The sequence below is a fragment of the Hevea brasiliensis genome, chromosome 6, assembly GCF_030052815.1.
Source record: "Hevea brasiliensis isolate MT/VB/25A 57/8 chromosome 6, ASM3005281v1, whole genome shotgun sequence".
Lineage (NCBI taxonomy): Eukaryota > Viridiplantae > Streptophyta > Magnoliopsida > Malpighiales > Euphorbiaceae > Hevea > Hevea brasiliensis.
In genome coordinates this window covers 88,194,383-88,213,346 of record NC_079498.1, presented here as the reverse complement: position 1 = coordinate 88,213,346, position 18,964 = coordinate 88,194,383, and positions in this window count along the sequence as shown.

Here is an 18,964-nt window from a genome sequence, read left to right as displayed (position 1 = left end):
AAACACATTATGGATCTTGTCCAGCTTTGGTGGCAAAGCTAGCCTATTGGCTACTGGACCCTCACGTTCAATGACTTCATATGGGCCAATAAACCTAGGGCTTAACTTACCCTTTCTCCCAAATCTCAATACTTTTTTCCGCGATGATACTTTGAGAAACACTTGCTCCCCAACTTCATACTCTATATCCTTCCTCTTCAAATCAACATATGATTTCTATCTATCTGAGGCAACTTTCAAGTTAGCTTTGATCAACTTTACCTTTTCCTCAGTTTGTTTCACTAGGTCTGGTCCCACAATCTTGTCTTCACCAAGTTTTGTCCAGCACAGTGGTGTTTTGCACTTCCTCCCATACAGTGCCTCATAAGGAGCCATCTGAATACTAGCTTGGTAGCTATTATTGTAAGCAAATTCTGTCAATGGGAGGTATCTATCCCAACTTCCCTCAAACTCAATGACACAACCCCTTAGCATATCCTCAAGGACCTACCACATACTTCATGTTATTATTATCATTTCAATTTTAATATTTACAATAATTTAATGAGTTTTAAATTTTACCTGAATCACCCGTTCCGACTGTCTATCCGTTTGAGGATGAAAAGCCGTACTAAAATGGAGTTGTGTGCCCAAGGCTTCTTATAACTTCTTCCAAAATTTGGATGTGAACCTTGGGTCTCAATCAAACATAATGGAAATTGGGATTCCATGCAGTCTAACTATCTCACTGATATACAATTCTGCTAGCTTCTCCAGTGAATAGTCAGTTCTAACTGGCAGAAAATGTACTGATTTGGTTAATCTATCTACTATTACCCATACTGCATACTGCATCTTGTTTCTTCTGGGTGAGAGGGAGACCACTAACAAAATCTATGGTGACCCGATCCCATTTCCATTCAGGTATGCTTATGGGCTGCAATAAACCTAATGGAACTTAGTATTCTGCCTTGACCTGCTGACATGTTAAATATCTAGTCACATAGTTAGCTATATTCTTCTTCATACCAGGCCACCAATGGTAGGGTTTCAAGTCATGGTACATTTTTGTGCTTCTAGGATGCATAGCATAAACACTGTTGTGTGCCTCTTTCAGAATGTTCTTCTTCAATTCCCCATCATCTGGTAGACACAGTCTTCCCTTGTAGTACAAACACCCATTCTCTTTCACCTCATATTCGGTCTCATTTCCTTCTGTGATTTTTCCCATAACCATTATTAATTTCTCATCTTGCTTCTACCCCTCCTGTATCTATTATAGCAGGTTTGGCTTCACTTGTAACTCAACCAAAATAGTTCCATCCTGAGCCAAGGACAAATGGGCATTCAAGGATCTCAATGCTGCAATAGACTTTCTACTGAAGGCATCAACAACTACATTTGCCTTCCCAGGATGATAGTCTATCACACAGTCATAGTCCTTTAAGAACTCAATCCATCGCCTCTGTCTAAGGTTGAGCTCCTTTTGGGTTGGCAAGTATTTCAGACTTTTGTGGTTGGTGTATATGTAGCACTTTTCCCCATACAAGTAGTGCCTCCATATCTTTAACGCAAAGATAATTGCTATTAACTCCAGATCATGAGTGGGGTAGTTCTTTTCATGTGGCCTTAGCTGCCTGGAAGCATAGGCTATCACTTTCCTTTCTTGCATCAGAACACACCCTAGCCCATTATGAGAAGCATCACTATAGACCACAAAGTCCTTCCTAGACACTGGCTGTGTTAACACTAGAGCTTCTATTAACATGGCCTTCAACATCTCAAAACTGGTTTGACACTTGTCATTCCAGTCAAATTTTACATTCTTATGCAGTAACTTGGTTAGTAGAGCAGCTATAAGAGAAAATCCCTTCACAAAACTTCTGTAATACCCAGCTAGCCCTAAGAAACTTCTGACTTCAGTTGCATTTCTGGGAGGCTTCCATTCCATTACAGCTTCAATCTTCTTGGGATCCACTCTAATTCCATCAGCTGATACTATATGTTCAAGGAAAACAATCTCATTCAACCAAAATTCACACTTAAACAGCTTAGCATACAGTTTCTTCTCTCTCAAGGTCTGTAGAACAATCCTCAAATGCTCATTATGCTCTTCTCTGTTCTTAGAATACACGAAAATGTCATCAATAAAGACTACTATAAACCGATCTAAGTATGAATGGAAGATACGATTCATAAGGTCCATAAAAGCTGTTGGTGCATTTATCAATCCAAACGGCATCACTAGAAATTCATAGTGCCCATACCGGGTCCTGAATGCAGCCTTAGGCACATCTGTATCCCTTACCCTTAGCTGATGATGCCCTGATCTGAGATCAATATTAGAAAATACACCTGCTCCCTTCAATTGATCAAACAAATTATCAATTCTGGACAATAGGTACTTATTCTTCACAGTTACTTTATTTAATTGTCGATAATCAATGCATAACCTCAAAATCCCATCCTTCTTTTTCACAAACAGCATCGGCGCTCCTCACGGTGACACACTGGGGCTCATAAACCCCTTATCCAGTAACTCCTGCAATTGGATTTTCAGCTCCTTCAATTCAGTGGGTGCCATCCTATAAGGAGTAATCGAGATTGGTGCTGTGCCTAGCATTACCTCAACAGTGAATTCTACTTCCCTTTTTGGTGGCAAACCAGGCAATTCTTCAGGGAACACATCACGGAAGTCACTTACAGTGGGTATGTCACACAAGTCAAGCTTAGCCTGCCTAGTATTAACCACGTGTGCCAAATAGGCTTCACAACCTTTTCTCATCAATTTCCTTGTAGTGGTGGCTGAGATGACATTAGACGGAAAATCTGTCCTTTCCCTCACAACTATCATCTCATCATTCTCAGAAGTTTTCAATGTAATCCTCTTTAATCTACAATCCACTATTGCCTGATGATGTGATAGCCAATCCATCCCAAGGATGACATCAAACTGGTGGAAGGGTAACTCAATTAGGTCTGCAGGGAACTCATACCCCTGAATCCTCAATGGGCAACCTTTATACACTTTATTTACCACTACACTGTGGCCTAGTGGGTTAGTGACTAGAATATCTTGGTCACTTTCCTCTACTTGAATTCCCCTTTCTACAGATAACTTAATGCAAATGTATGAGTGAGTGAATCCTGGATCTACTAATGTATGCACAGATATGTTATAGAGAGAAAACATACCCCTGATGACATCCGGAGCATCCTGTTCCTCTTGAGCCCTTATAGCATATGCCCTAGCCGGTGCCCTTGCCTCTTGCCTTTCAACTAATTCTGATTCAGGCCTCTGTGAAGTACCAGCTACCTCAGATTTACCCAGTCTTCTACCCTTTTGAGCTGCAGGGGTAGGTCTGTCTACTTGTACTAGAGCAGCTGTGACATTTCTTCTTGGGCAATCTTTTATCTGATGCTCAGTGGACCCATACTGCAAACATCCCCCAGTCAATCGCTAATACTCACCTCTGTGCCACTTATGACAGTGTGGACACGCTGAAGAGACTACTGGGGCTGGTTTCCTAAACACCGTCCTTGGAGAGCTGCCCACTGATGGTGTGGACTGGCCTCTCCTAGGTGTAAACTGAGATCTGGGCCTCTATAACTGGCCCTAACTCTATGGCTGGCTTTGGCCCTGAGCCTGGGGGCCTTTAAATTTCTTACTGGGTGCAGAGGAGGAACTAGTCTAATCCTAACCCCTCTTCTGTTGCATGTCTCTTCTGTTCTGTTCTTTTATTCTGACCCTTTCAACTTTCAGTGCGGCTTCAACCAACTGGCCAAAATCTGTAATCCTCAAGGCCATGATGTGTAGCTTAATATTGTCATTTAGTCCTTCTTTAAATCTTCTACATCTCTCAGCTTCAGTAAGAACTATTTCTCTTTCATATTTGCTCAATCTGGCAAATTCTCGCTCATATTCTGCTACTGACAGCTGCCTTTGCCTCAAACTGATAAATTCCCTTCTCCTTTCCTCTAGGTACACATTATTGATGTATTTCTTCCTAAACTTTACAAGGAAGAAATCCCAGGTAATTTGGTCTGGTTGCACCTCCCTGGATACTGTGTCCTACCACTAATAGGCATCATCCTAAAGTAGGGACACAACACCTTCTAAGTTCTGCTCTAGGGTGTAGTGGAGTTGCCTAAGAACCCTTTCTGTTCTTTCCAACCAATGCTCAGCTACTGATGGGTCATTTTCTTTCTTACCCAGAAAATCCACAACCCCATACTTTCTGAGTTTCTCTAAATGGGACTTCTGGGGTGGCTGCTGAGGTTGTGGAATAACCCCAGTCATCTGCCTGAAAAATTCTGTCATCTGTTGGAATAGGGGCCTGCTGAGGCTGTGCAGGTACTTCTTGCACTAGTGGAGCAGGTTCTCCCCTGCTTCCAGTTTCAGCCATGGGTGGAGCATGACTCTCTACCCCTTCCTCAACGGCTCTCTGCGATGTCGAATCCATATCCTAACCAAAAATAAACAAAGACAAACAGATCTGCATTAGTGTCACCTCAACTCTTATAAATGCAATGCATGGTATGCACTCTATCTAGGTCCAAAAATGCCTAAACTGTGCTCTGATACCACTAAATGTGATACCCCTAACCCGTCTACAATGTAGCAGAGCAAAGCATGTCACACTCGGTGCCGGAGCATCTTATCTTATAACATTTCCTACTAATCACATTTAATTTTATTAATTTAAGTTTCATTAGTCAATTGGAGAAACTGACGGAGTTTTCCTAATTTATTAACAATTTGATGATTTACTCATTTTTAATTAAATTTTTAGCAATATTTATTCACATTTTATGACATATATCTCTCCTACTTAAATGGAAATGTTGGTCAAAAATCATCTCTGAAGGTGAAATGACCAAAATGCCCTTCGTTTTGTTTAATGAGCTAAAATTATCTGTAATGATTTACATTATTTTTCTTGTATTTTCATGGCATTCTATTATCATCTAAACCTTAGAAATCCTTCACTTAAGTCCCAATAATTATTTCACAAGGTTCCCCACGGGTCTAGGGTTGCTAACTGTCTTCACAGTCGCTTCTTGTCAGGGTTACCCATCGCTGGAGCTTCGGTTCATTTAACCTCTATGCATTTCATCTCTTTAATTTTTTCTTAATTTTTTTTAGTCATTATTTAGGTTATTTATGACTCGTCACTCTAGTTTAAATATAATTTCAGACATTTCTGCTGTCCGGACAGACATTGGTCACTAGAACAGTAAAATATACGGACTACCTAAAGTGAGGGCGTTACGTGGCGATACATGATAGATATGGTGCTTACTTGGCACCTACGTGGCACTTATGTGTAAAACAAGAGGGACTGATGTGTTGCCCATGTGTTACAAATTGACAAATATTAAACCACAATCTGTCCCTCATGTGTCAAAGCGCAAAACTACTATACTTTTCCCAAAAAAAATTTCCACTTCCACAAATGGTTAAATTTGGGTTTTATTTCTCAAATTCGTTTGATTGGTTTTTCTTGTTATTGAGCAACAATTGAAGTATAAGAGAGGGATAGTTGGAAATTTTCAATGAAATTCATATAAATTTGTCCATTTTGATAAATATTTTTTTTTAGTGGAACAGGTATTAAATCAATGATGAGTTTTTCTTAATTATCTAAATAAATTTTATTTTGCACACAACCTGTTTGTGTGCTTGTCCGAGTGGATATGGGTATCTCAATTTTGGACTTTGACCTATATTTGTTTTCATGCGTTCCGTGTGCGTGTGTTTTTTAATGAAAAGAAATCCTTCAAATTTACAAATGCTTATTATTCATACTCAGTAATGTTTTCACATATAGAACTTGTGTTCAATTTTAGATAATCCATAACTCACTGTATCTTCAAAGTACCAATTTTAGAGTTGGAAAAGTGTTCATCTTTATGTTATATTTTTCCCTTGGCAAGTAAGTCCTACAGTTTATGAACTTGGAATATCTAACACAGGAACAAATAGTTTTGCAACTTCATGAATCAGAGTTTAACAACTTACAAGACATCCTGCTTAAGATTTCTTTATGGTATGTTATATTTGGCTATTATATTCCCATAAGATATATATGTTATAGGAACCAATGTATTGCTATGTACTTGTTTGTCTTTTGTTTAAAGATTCAATGATATTGTGATAATGATCAACTTCTTTGAATTCAAATAGACATATTTTCTAAAAAAGAACATGACATGCAATTTGTCTAACAGGCTACAGAGAGTTATGAGTGTTCTTTTTCTTAATTCTGATGTCTCCACCAATACTTGGTGTTATGGAGCACGAGGATCAAAGCAACCTCCGCAAAAAGCTTGCGCCAGACTGGCTCTAAATTAAAAGAGCAAAACTTATGGGATTGTCAGATTATTCTTCTATGGGTAGTTCAGTAGTTCCTATTGCATCTGATGAGAGCAACAAAAATGATTCTCTATTGCTATGGATGGGTCCTCAAAGGTGTGAACAACTATAGCTTTAATTATGGGATCAAAAAGATTTTTGCTGAATGGATCTAACTGATAGATACCTAATATGTAGTGTAGGGTGAATTTCTTTCAAGTTTAGAGGTTAATGTGGTGTTGTTACCTTGACCTTCTCCAAACATGGAAATAACACCAAAATTACTTATTTTCTAGATCCACATGGCTAGAAAACAGTAAGTTTCCTCTAGTAGCTCGTAGGTTCTAATTATGATTGCATTGTTTAGGGTCAAAGAATTAATTCTATATCGTATTGTATGCTAATTGTCTATTGAAGATAGCGCCACCTATGCTAATATATCCATGTTTGTTATATGGAAAAATAGACCGTAAACTTGTCTGAAGATTGAACATAGGCATTCCATGCAAAGCATTTTAATGTCCTCTAAGTAGCCTCATTTTTTATAGTGTCTTTATTTGTTGATGAGCTTATGTTATTGTTCTTTTGGATCATTTATGTAGGTCCTAGTTGACAAAAGACTTTGCCAAGGAAATTCAAATGGAAGAGTAAATGCATAATTTAGAGGGTTTTAGCTGCACTGCCTACCTATGTGCTACTGATTTTACTTTTCAAAAGGCTGTTCAATTTTGACTTGACCTTTACTTGAAAGCTAAAGAATTTGATATTTAGTTGTTTATTCAAATAGTTGGAATTTAATATTATGTTTTTAAAATTTTACAGTCCATTTTCTTGCCTTTGAATATATTGTTTGAATTTACATTTTTCTTTAAAAAATAAAAGACAGAACTTTTATTTACTAGAGACATAATACAAATTTAAAACAAAAATTATACTACTATAGTTTTACATAAGAATATATATATATATATATATATATATATATATATATATATATATATATATATATTTGAAATATTTAATGGTATTAACAGAACATTTAATTTAGCCATTTAATAGGAATCGCACTCCACTCAGTTGTAATATACTACGCTTAGACTCAATAGTTTTTTTACTGATTTGATCTAAAAATCATCAAAATTTATATTTCTTATTATTGTATTCTTACCCAAATAATAAAATAAAATACCTAACAACTCTACAATGGAAAAAAAAAAAAAAAAAAAAGATCCTCGCAATAGAGGATACAATAGAGAAAATATCAAAGTCTCGCAGAAAATGAAACATCAAATCCTTTTGAATGAGGCAATAAAACTCAAATCTATCAACCATGATAAATTGAGGACAAATACAAATTTGCTCCAAAAGGAATAAAGATTTGAAAATTATTATTAGGAAAAACATAAAAAAAAAAAACTAAAAAGAAAAGGGAGAAGAATAATCATAGATGAAAATACTTACTGATGGCTTTTCTAAAAGCTCACAAGAAAGAAAATGAGAAAGTTTAGAAAAGGAGGCAATTAGGATTTATTAAATTTACATGTAATTTAATTATAATATAAATAATATGTAATGGTGGTTCCAAATGCATATTACAATTTGATTAAGGAATTAAAATTTGGCATAAAAACTCATCTAGTGCGGTGATGCTGCATAAAAATTGGACATAAAAATTGTAAATAGCCAAAATTTGACACCCAAACATCGATAGAGCAGCCCCAATGTTTTAGTTATAATTAGGTAAATTTGGCGTCAAAATTCATATAAAGGATCTCAATTTTTATTTGGCCTCTATTTGCTATAAAATACATAATCAAATGAACTGTTAAGGCATTGTTGTTCGCCTCTAAAACTATTTTGGGGTAGTTAAAATCGCCGCCGCATTATGACCAACCCCGACATATGTGAAAATGGCCCAAAAATATATAGTTATGGCACCATAATTTGGTTCCTAAACTTTCCATCTCAAGCTTTACTTCATCCACTAAATGCTGCAAATCAATAATTTTATCCACCAATAACATATTAATTAAACATAAATAATTACAAAAATAATAATGTGGCATCTTTCACTACCTAAAAGTTTATACATTAAATATTTAATTTAGATTAGCTCTAAATATTATATTAAATTTTAATTTTATACACCTTTTTTGGTATGAGAACTTTAATTCTATTACCATATAGGAATTTTACCCCTAGCACCACTCTTGATACATGCCAAGTCCTATTATAATTTTTTTTTTTTATAAAAACATAAAATCATTAATTCATTAATAATAACAAAATTTTAAGTATTACAAATAATTAATAAAGGGATAAGACCCACTCATTTAGATCAGAAATAGAACTTACTATCATAGACAATAAAATATATTAATCTTTTAATATAATAATATTGAATCTTTCTATTTGATGAGGATCTTGATAAAAAATATAAATCTTTCAATTCAAGTAGTCATTGGTATTTTGTTTGATTTATACAACAAAATAATCTCTATGAACCTTTAATATATATAATGTTTTTCTAGAAACTTGATGCATATGATATAAACAGGTGAGTTCCAACCACTATACATTAATAGAGAAACAAGTCGCACTACTAAACTCGATTAGTAGAATATCCATTATAATTAGTATTTATGTGACAACTAAATTATTAGTTATAGACATGGCAAAATACATAGACATGATTGAATTATATCAATATATGAGTATTGTAAATATAGCAAAATATGAGGACAAATTAAATTGTAGTGATCAATAATATATATATATTAAGAAAAATTTTTACCTAAACCTAATTTATCATAAATTTATATGAAATTTATATATTTAATAAATAGATTTCACTATATATTTTATATTTTAGGTTTATAATAAATCAAATATATATAAAAAATCCATATTTCAATTATTAATGAATAAAAATCATAGAAATATCTCAATCTTTCATGCGATACAATACCAACTCAAATCATTAATCACCATATCCCTGAAAGCTTCTCTTATGTTGATAGCTTAGCCAGACATCACTATTAATTTATACCTTTATTCCAAACACGCTTAACTTTTCTGCTTTTCTACTGTATAGCACTTGGACTTCATGGCTTTTTTCTTTTTGCCTTGACAAATTGCGGTGCCATAACAAAACATAATTAATTATAATTTGACAATTTATGTGCAAATTAATTATAATTTGACAATTTATGTGCAAATAAACTCTTCATAAATAATTAGTTAACATTGAGTTTTCTCAACATCATTGGGCTAAATGATTGAAAAAAACTAAATCTTTGTAAGTTTTGTTTTGTTTAGTTTTATCCAAAACTTTTAATTTCATCAATTTAATTCTAAAATTTTATGTTAATTTTAATTTTAAAAATTAATTTATTTGAATGGTTCAATTGATAAAAATAATTTAAATATTTTCCTATTAATCAATCCTTTTAATTCTTTTTATTAATATCAACAATTATTCCCAAATTGATAAAAAAAATATCATTTTACTAAATCAAATAAAATATTATTTTAATTAATTTCTCTCCTTTTATATTATTTATATTTATTTTATGTTTAATTTATTAAGTTTTTTCATTTATTAGGCCTTAAATTCAAAATAAAATAATTAGAAACATATAAAATTGATGTAATAGTAGAGAGAGAAATTTTAAAAATTAAAATTATAATATTAATTAGATATATTATTTAATTATTAATTATTTTCTATTAAATATTTTCAAACATTATCAAATTTAAAACAAAAAGTATTAATCAGATATATTTTTTAATTATTAAATATTTTTCTATTAATACATTGTTTACAAAAATTAATGAAAATATTATAAATGATTGAATAAATTAATAAATTTAATGGAATGGCTAAATCTGACAATAAGGAAAAGATTCGAATTATTTTTAAATTATTTATATATTATGGATAGGTTAAAAACTATAAAAAGTTTACTTAAAAAAAACTTTATTTTAAAAATTCTTACTTTAATTTTAAATGAAAAATTTTAAATACAATATATAATTTAAATAAAATTATTTTTTTAATTCATGCACGGTATGAATTTATATTAATTTAATAAATTAAAATTTTTATTTTGAGTGCTAATTTAAAATGTTTATAAAATGGAGTTATTTAAAACTTATTTTAAAAAATTCTTAATAAATAAATTAATATTATTTAAAATTCATAATTTAACAATTTTTTATATTAAAATTAAATTTCAATTTATTATATCAAATTTTAACATCTGACGTCACTTTATTCTACCACAATTCGAACAGAATTTTGTTTGAAGGCACAAAACTTAGCTATCTTATACTATGCATGCAGGGGCAGACGCGCGGCATAAAACTGGCCCTTGTCCCAATTTATTATATTTAAAATATATATATATATTGAAATTATAACACATTGATTTAATAATAATAATAATAATAATAATAATAATAATAAGTTATGAAATTTAGATATTATTATGTTAAAAAAATTTTAGAAGTGAATAAAATAATGATAAAGAAAATTATAAAATGTGAATATTGATGTTGTCGTGGATCTTTGGACGTTGGATTCGCTCCCTTGGACTAGACCGAGGGTCACTTGAGAATCAAAAACTAAACGAGGGTCGGTGGCCCGTTAACATTCACTTCGACGCTCAGGTCAATTACCAAGATAAGAGAGGTATTGAACAACATTATGAGAGGAATTTGTAATGTGCCTTGTTCTGAACCTTTGCTTTGTTTATATAAGCATTGGGATGGTAACTATATAAAATCTCGGCTAGATCTTTGCCAACTCCCCATTTAAGTTGTAACGGAACACATCTTAAAACTATGCTAGGAATTAGGTGTGATTAGCAACGTGATTTGCAGTTGATCCAAACTCAAAAAGGCATTGATCTCTTTGTTTAATTGGTCTCGAAGAATAGGTCTTTCCATGACAGACTGCTTTAAAGATTGCCTCTAAGCTCGAATCCATCAAGTGTTCGGGCTTGAGCTCGAATGGGTAGATCCTATCCAGATAGATTTTAAGCTCTTTTATATCATTAGTCCCCCCTGCAAGTCCGAATATTTAGGTTCGAAAGGTTTATGATGTTTTGAATCTCAGTGTGAATTAATGGCACCCCTTTTGAAAATTGTAAGTCATGTCATCGTTTTGGAGTTCGAGGTGAAAATTTTTAGCGACCCTTTGAATTTTTGGCATTTAATGCTTGCGTTTATATATATTGGAACCTTTTTGCAAGAGTTGCTTTACCTGCTTTCTCCGATCCTCTCATTTTATTCCTGTCGGTGACTTTGCATTTCTCGTTGAGAATCCAATAAAGCTTTTTCTTCCAGAATTAAAAGGTAGTGCTCTTATTTCATATCTTTTTTTCTCTTTTCTTTGTTTCCCCTCTTTTCTTCTTTCAAAGATGAGTGATATCGATAGTCAAGAAACTATGAGTACTCCATCTATCCAGTATTCATGAAGCTTAGATAAGGATGTGGGAAACAGTGGTAGTGCTGATATAGATGTAGTGCAGTCTATGCCAAACCCATTTGATTCTATCGGTCCCAACAAAAAGAAAACCCAAAAGCCGAGGAAAGAGTCCCTTCTGGTAAATGAGGTTCCCTCAGTTCTACTATCATCCAATCTTCACTGAATAACTAAGAATTTAATCTTTCTGGAGATTTGTTTGAGTTAATCAGATGCCGTTAGGACTTTCGCACTAATCATAACTTCTAGGAGAGAGATCAAGTCATGGTATACGAAGAGCAATTAAAGGCCAATATGTTGTTTCCCTTAGAGTAGTTTTACAAAGATGTGCTAAACTATCATCAAATTTGTGTGGCTCAACTTCACCCGAACTCCTAGCAAACTCTAGTGGCTTTCTAAGGTCTCTGTCAAGTTAAGAATCTGATCCCTACGGCAAAGATATTTGCTGCTTTACATCACGTTAGGAGACAAAAGAATGAGGAATGCTAGTTTTTTCAGGCGAAGTCAAACTATGGGCTCTTCACTGAACTCCCCTCCTCTTTGAAAAATTGGAAAAATAAATTCTTCATTCTTCAAAGCAAAAATACACTTTGTTTTAAGGGCATTCCGAGGAGTTGGAACTATCTTACTGAGAAATGTTGGGGAGAGATCTTCTTGAATCAGGATGAGAATGTAGTGGTGTCTAAATTAAAGAGTTAAGCAAACGTTTACCGGTATTTAAATGTCGATGTCATGAATACCGAGCTAAAATGGTGGTAGTTAGAGAGCACACCCCCCACAACTTACCAATCTCAGTCTTAGGAAGGGTAAAAACTTATTCTTGTTCTCTTGATTTAGTATGATCTCCCTAACTTCATTTTGTGTCCAGCTATGGCTAAGACTGAAGCTAAGAAAGCTGTAAAGAAGAGAAAAAGGGAGCTTGCCAAATGAGTTCTCCAGAAGAAAGAAGCAGCATTTTAAGTTGTTGCTGCTGTGAAAGCTGGGAAATAACAACCTCAGAAAAGGGTCTGAGCTGAAAACCAAGCTCGCTTGCCTTTATTCAAAATGAACCTACCAATCTTGGATCTCCTCCAATTTTGAATTGGCCTTTAAGTCAACCATCGGTTTCAACCACCTCAGGAAGTGAGTCATCTGGGAAACCAATTTCAAGGGACACTCAAGTTCTGTCTCGATCTTTAAAGAGAAGCCAGTCCATAAAAGGTAAGATAGATCTAGCCAAGGTTACCACTGCAACCTTGTGCCTTTTCAAAGATCTTTTCTAGATGGGATCGGAAAGCATTAAAGACCTCCTCCATCATTCCATGAGCCTGAATTTGGAGTTTGCTGCTACTCAGCATATGGTGAAGGAAAAAGTGTAGTTCTTTAGGTAGGAAAATAATTTGACCATAGCTCAAGGCCAAAGAGAATGAGATCATTGAAAAAGAGCTAACACCTATGTTCAAGCTCATAATGATCTCCTTGCCGAACTACTAAAATGCTATCCAAATGAAGACTTCTTCTAGCTTAAAAAGCTCGCCCCTAATGTTGAAGTAGAGAGTGATAGTGAGGGTGAGGAGGCTGAGGGGTTGCGCAGAGTAAATGACAATGTTCTAGCTGCTGGAAATCCACCTACTGCATGACTTGTACTTTTTTAAAGTTTAATGAAATATTTTCCTTTGTTTTGAATTCTAATCATAATTTCTGAACTTTCGAATACGCCCTTACTCTTCTGAATTTATTAAATAGAGATCTCTTTTGGGCTCCTAAGGTTTTAGAGCCCTTGATGTTAAAGTGGCTCGAAGGACTTCAAAGGTCCTTGTGCCATAGGTGAGACCTTAAAAGGGTCATAATACCTCATATGAGTTCTTGGTGCCTCAGAGGAGGTCTTAGTGCCTCGAATAAGGGCTTAATGCCTTAAATGAGGTCTTAGATCCTTAAACGAGGTCTTGGTGGCTCAAATGAGGTCTTAGCACCTCATATAAGGTTTTGGTACCTCAAATGAGGTCTTGGTACCTTGGATGAGGTCATAGTGTCTCAAATGAGGTCTTGGTCCTTAGATGAGGTCTTAGTGCCTCGAATGAGGACTTGGTGCCTCGGACGAGGTCTTACTCCCTTTGATAAGGTCTTAAGGGATCGATTGGGATCTTTAGAGATTGAATGACTACTTGGAGATCAAAATATGCTTTTGAAGATCGGATGTAATGAATTTTTATTAATAATATTTTGCAATATGTAAATATTCCATGCCCACGAGAGCTCGCTGCTTCTTGGGTAGGTGATTTTATAAGCTTCTGGGTAGATTACTTTTAATAGTACCTAAGATGAAGCGAACCTTAGGTTAATGCCTCATTCCAAACAAAACTCTCTAAACTTGTGCCTTGTGAACTAAGTTCTGTTGTCGGTGATAATGATCTTGGGGATGCCACTTCGACAAAAGATATGTTGCTTGATGAACAATATGGCTTTGTTGGCCATGATGAGTTGTGTTACTTTGGCCTCAAGCCACTTTGTTTCAACTCATCAAATGCTACCTGACAATCTTGACCTCATTTAAAACGCATCCGGGCTTTGAGTGCCTTGTAAAATGGTAGGCATTTTGTTGCAAAGCAAGACAGAATGTAACACCCTCACTTCAGCTAGTCCGTACATTTGACTGTTCCTGTGATTAATGTTGGTCCGGACAGCCAGAATATCTGGAACTATATTTAGACTAGAGTGAAGAGTCACAAATAACTCAAATAATGGTAAGAAAAATTACGAAAAATTTTAGAAATAAAATACAACAAAGTTAAAAGAGCCGGTACCCTAGCAATAAGTGACCTAACGGGAAGTTGCTGTCTTCACAGCTAGTAGCCCTAAACCCGAGGAAAATTCTGTAAAATAATTTTTTAGACTCCAGAGAAGAGTCATTGAGGTTTCGATGGCATTAGAATGCCAAGAAAATACTTAGAAAAAATTTTAAATCAGTACAGACAATTTTAGTCTGTTAAGCAAAACGAAGGGTATTTTGGTCATTTCGCCTTTAGAGACGATTTTTGACCGATTTGTCAATTTAAATAGGTGAATTATATGACTTAAAATGTGAACTAATATTGATGAAAAATTAATTAAATGAATAGAAAAGAAAGAAAAAGAAAATGGAACTAAATGCCTAATTATGACATAATATGATGTCATTAAAAACTCTCCACCCAATCACAACTTGACAAACTAATTAAAAGGGATAAAAACTAAATAAAAAGAGAAAAAATGAAAAAATAAAATCTACACTCCCATCTTCAACCAGCCAACCCATAGAGAGAGAGAGAGAGAGAGAGAGAGAGGAAAGAGTTCCACCATTGATGCTCACCCATAAGCTTATCAAACCTTGAATTTCTACCATAAAATCACCTACTCTCTTCACTAAATTTGACCCTCATACCTTAGAACACATCTAGGTAGCAAATTGAAGGAGAAATAAAGAAGATTTACAAGCTCAAGTTGGAGCTCTAACAAGGTTAGTGCTAATTTTACCTTTCTCCTTCTTGTAACTTTGAAATCTAGTAGAATTATAAAGAAATTACTTGAAAAACCAAAGAAAATGTCCATGAAGGAACAACATAAAATTTCGGCCAGCCTTGGTATGTGGCTAGTTTGATGTGTTTGATGAATTTATATATGTTTATGAATGATGAAGGATGCTATATATGCATTAGAAGAGAAGATTGAATGAGTTACATGAATTAGGGGAGAAGGTGAATTAGGGTTTAGAGACAATTGGGGGTTTTGAGGTATAATGAATAATTGAAGTGTTTAAGGTCATTTACTGACCATTTGATGAGAATTGATGGTAATTTGAAGTGGATTGTTGAATTGAATTGAGATTTGCATGAGTTGCCTTGTTGCTGGAATTCTGGACCTCTGAGTCCAGTGTGTTTATGTGGTCATAACTTGAGCTAGGTTGCTCCAATTAGTGTAAGGCTAATTGGAGGTGACATTTAAGACCTAAAGCCACATTTTTTATGAAGAAACCTTACCCAAAAAATAGACATAGGATGACCTAAAAATTGGCCAAATCCGGATAACCAATTTTGGACCTGGTAAAAGTAACCAAATAAATAGTATTTGTTCATTTGGCCATAACTCAGTGTAGAAATGTCCAATTGACCTGAATTTTATATCAATGGAAAGCTTAGACAATTTAGAAAAATTTCATGAAGAACACTAACTCAGATTCTAAACGTAACCCATCCAAAATACTAGTCAAAGTCAGGATACCCAATCTACCAGAACCAGTTTTGCCTAGAATTTTTGGGTAGAGACCAATCCGGCCAGTTATGGTAATTTGGCCATAATTTGAGCTACAAAACTCCAAATTGAGTGATTCAAAAAGGGAATTAAAGAAGACACATTAAAGAACAACTTTGATGAACACAAGTTAGCTAAATTTTTACTGTAGCTTAAACCAATGGAACAGTAAACATAGGACACAAAAATTAAAAATTTGAAAATACTTTTAGGAGGCTTTGAATTGCAATTGGCAATCAATGCCAACAAATTTAGGACCCAAAAGGTGGGGTCTTAGTGCAATTAGAATTAATATACCTATTATATATGAAAAAGTCAACATTTTGAATAAATAGTAATGTGAATAGTAACCCCAATTATATAGGAAATGACATAATAAATAAGAAAAACTATTAGGATGGTTAATATAGATAATGTGATTAATGAAATAATTGTTATAGATTATGATCAATATGAATAACATAATGAATAAATAAATGAATCATATTAATGTATGAATGAGATATAAGTTCTCATTATTGTAGAAAGAAATAATACTTTGAGTACAATGGCATAGAAGGATAATTGATGTGAATTGCGATCATATGAATAATCAAATGAATGTATAAATTATAATGAACACATAAATTATGTAGAATTGTATTTTAGAAATTTATACTTCCGTTAGAAATAGAATTGAAATATTATAAATTAAATAATGAAATAATAAAATATAATAACACTTAATAGTACTTATGTGCCCATGTATGGCCTAGACACGTGTGTCAGATTGGATAGATTGGCATGCCACTAGGGTATTATTTTAGTAATACTGTGTAAGGCTTTATGTCTGTATTTATGGCTTTATGCCCGCACTCATAGCTTTTATGCCCGATTATTTATTGTCATGGCTTTTAGCCATACTAATATGTTATCATGGCTTTTTAGCCATACTGGCTGCATACGTGGTTGACGTTCCGCATTTCACGTTCCATAGTATGATGGCCCGAGGCACCGCGGTGTTCAGTGCTAACGACTCGCTTATCCAGTTTAGTCAGCCTGTCATAGGTTACTTGGGCAGTGAAATTTGTCAAGAATAATGTGAACTAAATGAATGAATAAGAAAGAAACTAGAATTAGTTTTAAAATTTTATTTACTATGCAATGATTCAAAATACCTAGAAATAAAATAGTGAAATGATAAGAAGATTTATAAAAGAAGTAGAACGTAAATAAATATTACAAATGCGTTTCTCATAATAAATTAAGACTAAATTTAATATTGTTAAACAATTGAATGTTGTATATATTATTACTGCAAAGTTTATACACTAAGCATTTTTCGAAGAATACTAAATTAGGATAAAAGATATCAAATCTTAGAAACCTCATTGAAGCATAATTAAATCTTAATTATCTGAACTATGTTTTATTTCCATCTGTATTTCATATATTATTTTCTTGTTATATTATCGCACCACTAAGCAGTAATGTTTAGCGCGATGGATTGTTTCCTTCGCGTAGGTACTGAAGCTAAAACCCAGTGGACATTTGACTGGGATTTTTGGAGTCCAGATATGCAGAAGTGTTTAAGGGTGTCACATCCTCAGTAATACATGTAGATAGGGCTCACATTAGTCATATTATGTATTTTGTGTATTACAATTATTTCATATGTTGTAATGCAATCAAAAATTATATTTAATATGTTTGGGATTTAAATTAATATATTAGCTCTTTCATATGAAATTAATTTTTATATTATGTAAATTAATGAAAATATGAGAATTTCTATATATAAATCGTGCATTAATGAATATGTATAGAAATGAATGGATTTGTACAAATGAGTATGTGAATTGCAAGAATTGAATATAAGATGACTATGATGAGTATGAATGATATTTTCATTGTAAAATATTATTGAAAATTTCAAGCAGGTGAATAGCGAAATACGCCAAATAGTAATAGAAACAGGGGAAACTCCGCTGGTTTCTCCTTAGATAAATAATTGATATTAAAATATAACGAGAACAAATTATTAAAGAAATAAAGTAAGATAAGATAGGGTGCTCCGGCACCGAGTGTGACATGTCTTGCTCTGCTACACTGTAGACGGGTGAGAGGTGTCACAGAGAAACCATCCCAGAGCTATTATCCTTCCATTTAGCCTTTGGATTTCTTTGATATTTTTAGAGGTTGCATCTTCATGATTGCTCTTATTTTCTTAGGGTTAGCTTCTATACCTCTTTCAGAGATCAAATATCCCAAAAATTTTTATGCTTTTATCCAAAAAATTTTTATGCTCTTATCCCAAAAGTGTATTTTTCCGGGTTTAGCTTCATTCCCACTTTGTTAAGGATGTTGAAAGCCTCTACAATGTCTTTGGCATGATCATTTAGCTTCTTGCTTTAACATATACGTCAACTATCTTGCCTATCAGAGATTCCAACATTTTGGTCACCAGCCTTTGGTAAGTGGCTTCTGCATTTTTCAAACCAAAAGGTATCACATTATAACAATAAACTCCAAAATCAGTTATGAATGTCATTTTCTCCTTGTCCTTTGGGTTTATCTTAATTTGATGATACTCGAAGATAACATCAACCAAAGAGCAAACCACGTGTTTGGCCATGGAATCCACCAACTTGTCGATCATGGGAAAAATATAGTGATCTTTCGCGCATGCTTTGTTGAGATCAATGAAATCAATGAACATTCTCCACTTGCCATTTGATTTTCTCATGAGGACTATATTTGCCAACCATGTTGGCTATTTGATTTCCTTCATGAGTCCTGCTTTTAATAGCTTTTGGACTTCCTCTGTGATTACCTGCTACCTTTTTTCGGTGATCTTTCTTTTCGTCTGTTGAACTAATTTGGTTCTCGGATCAATG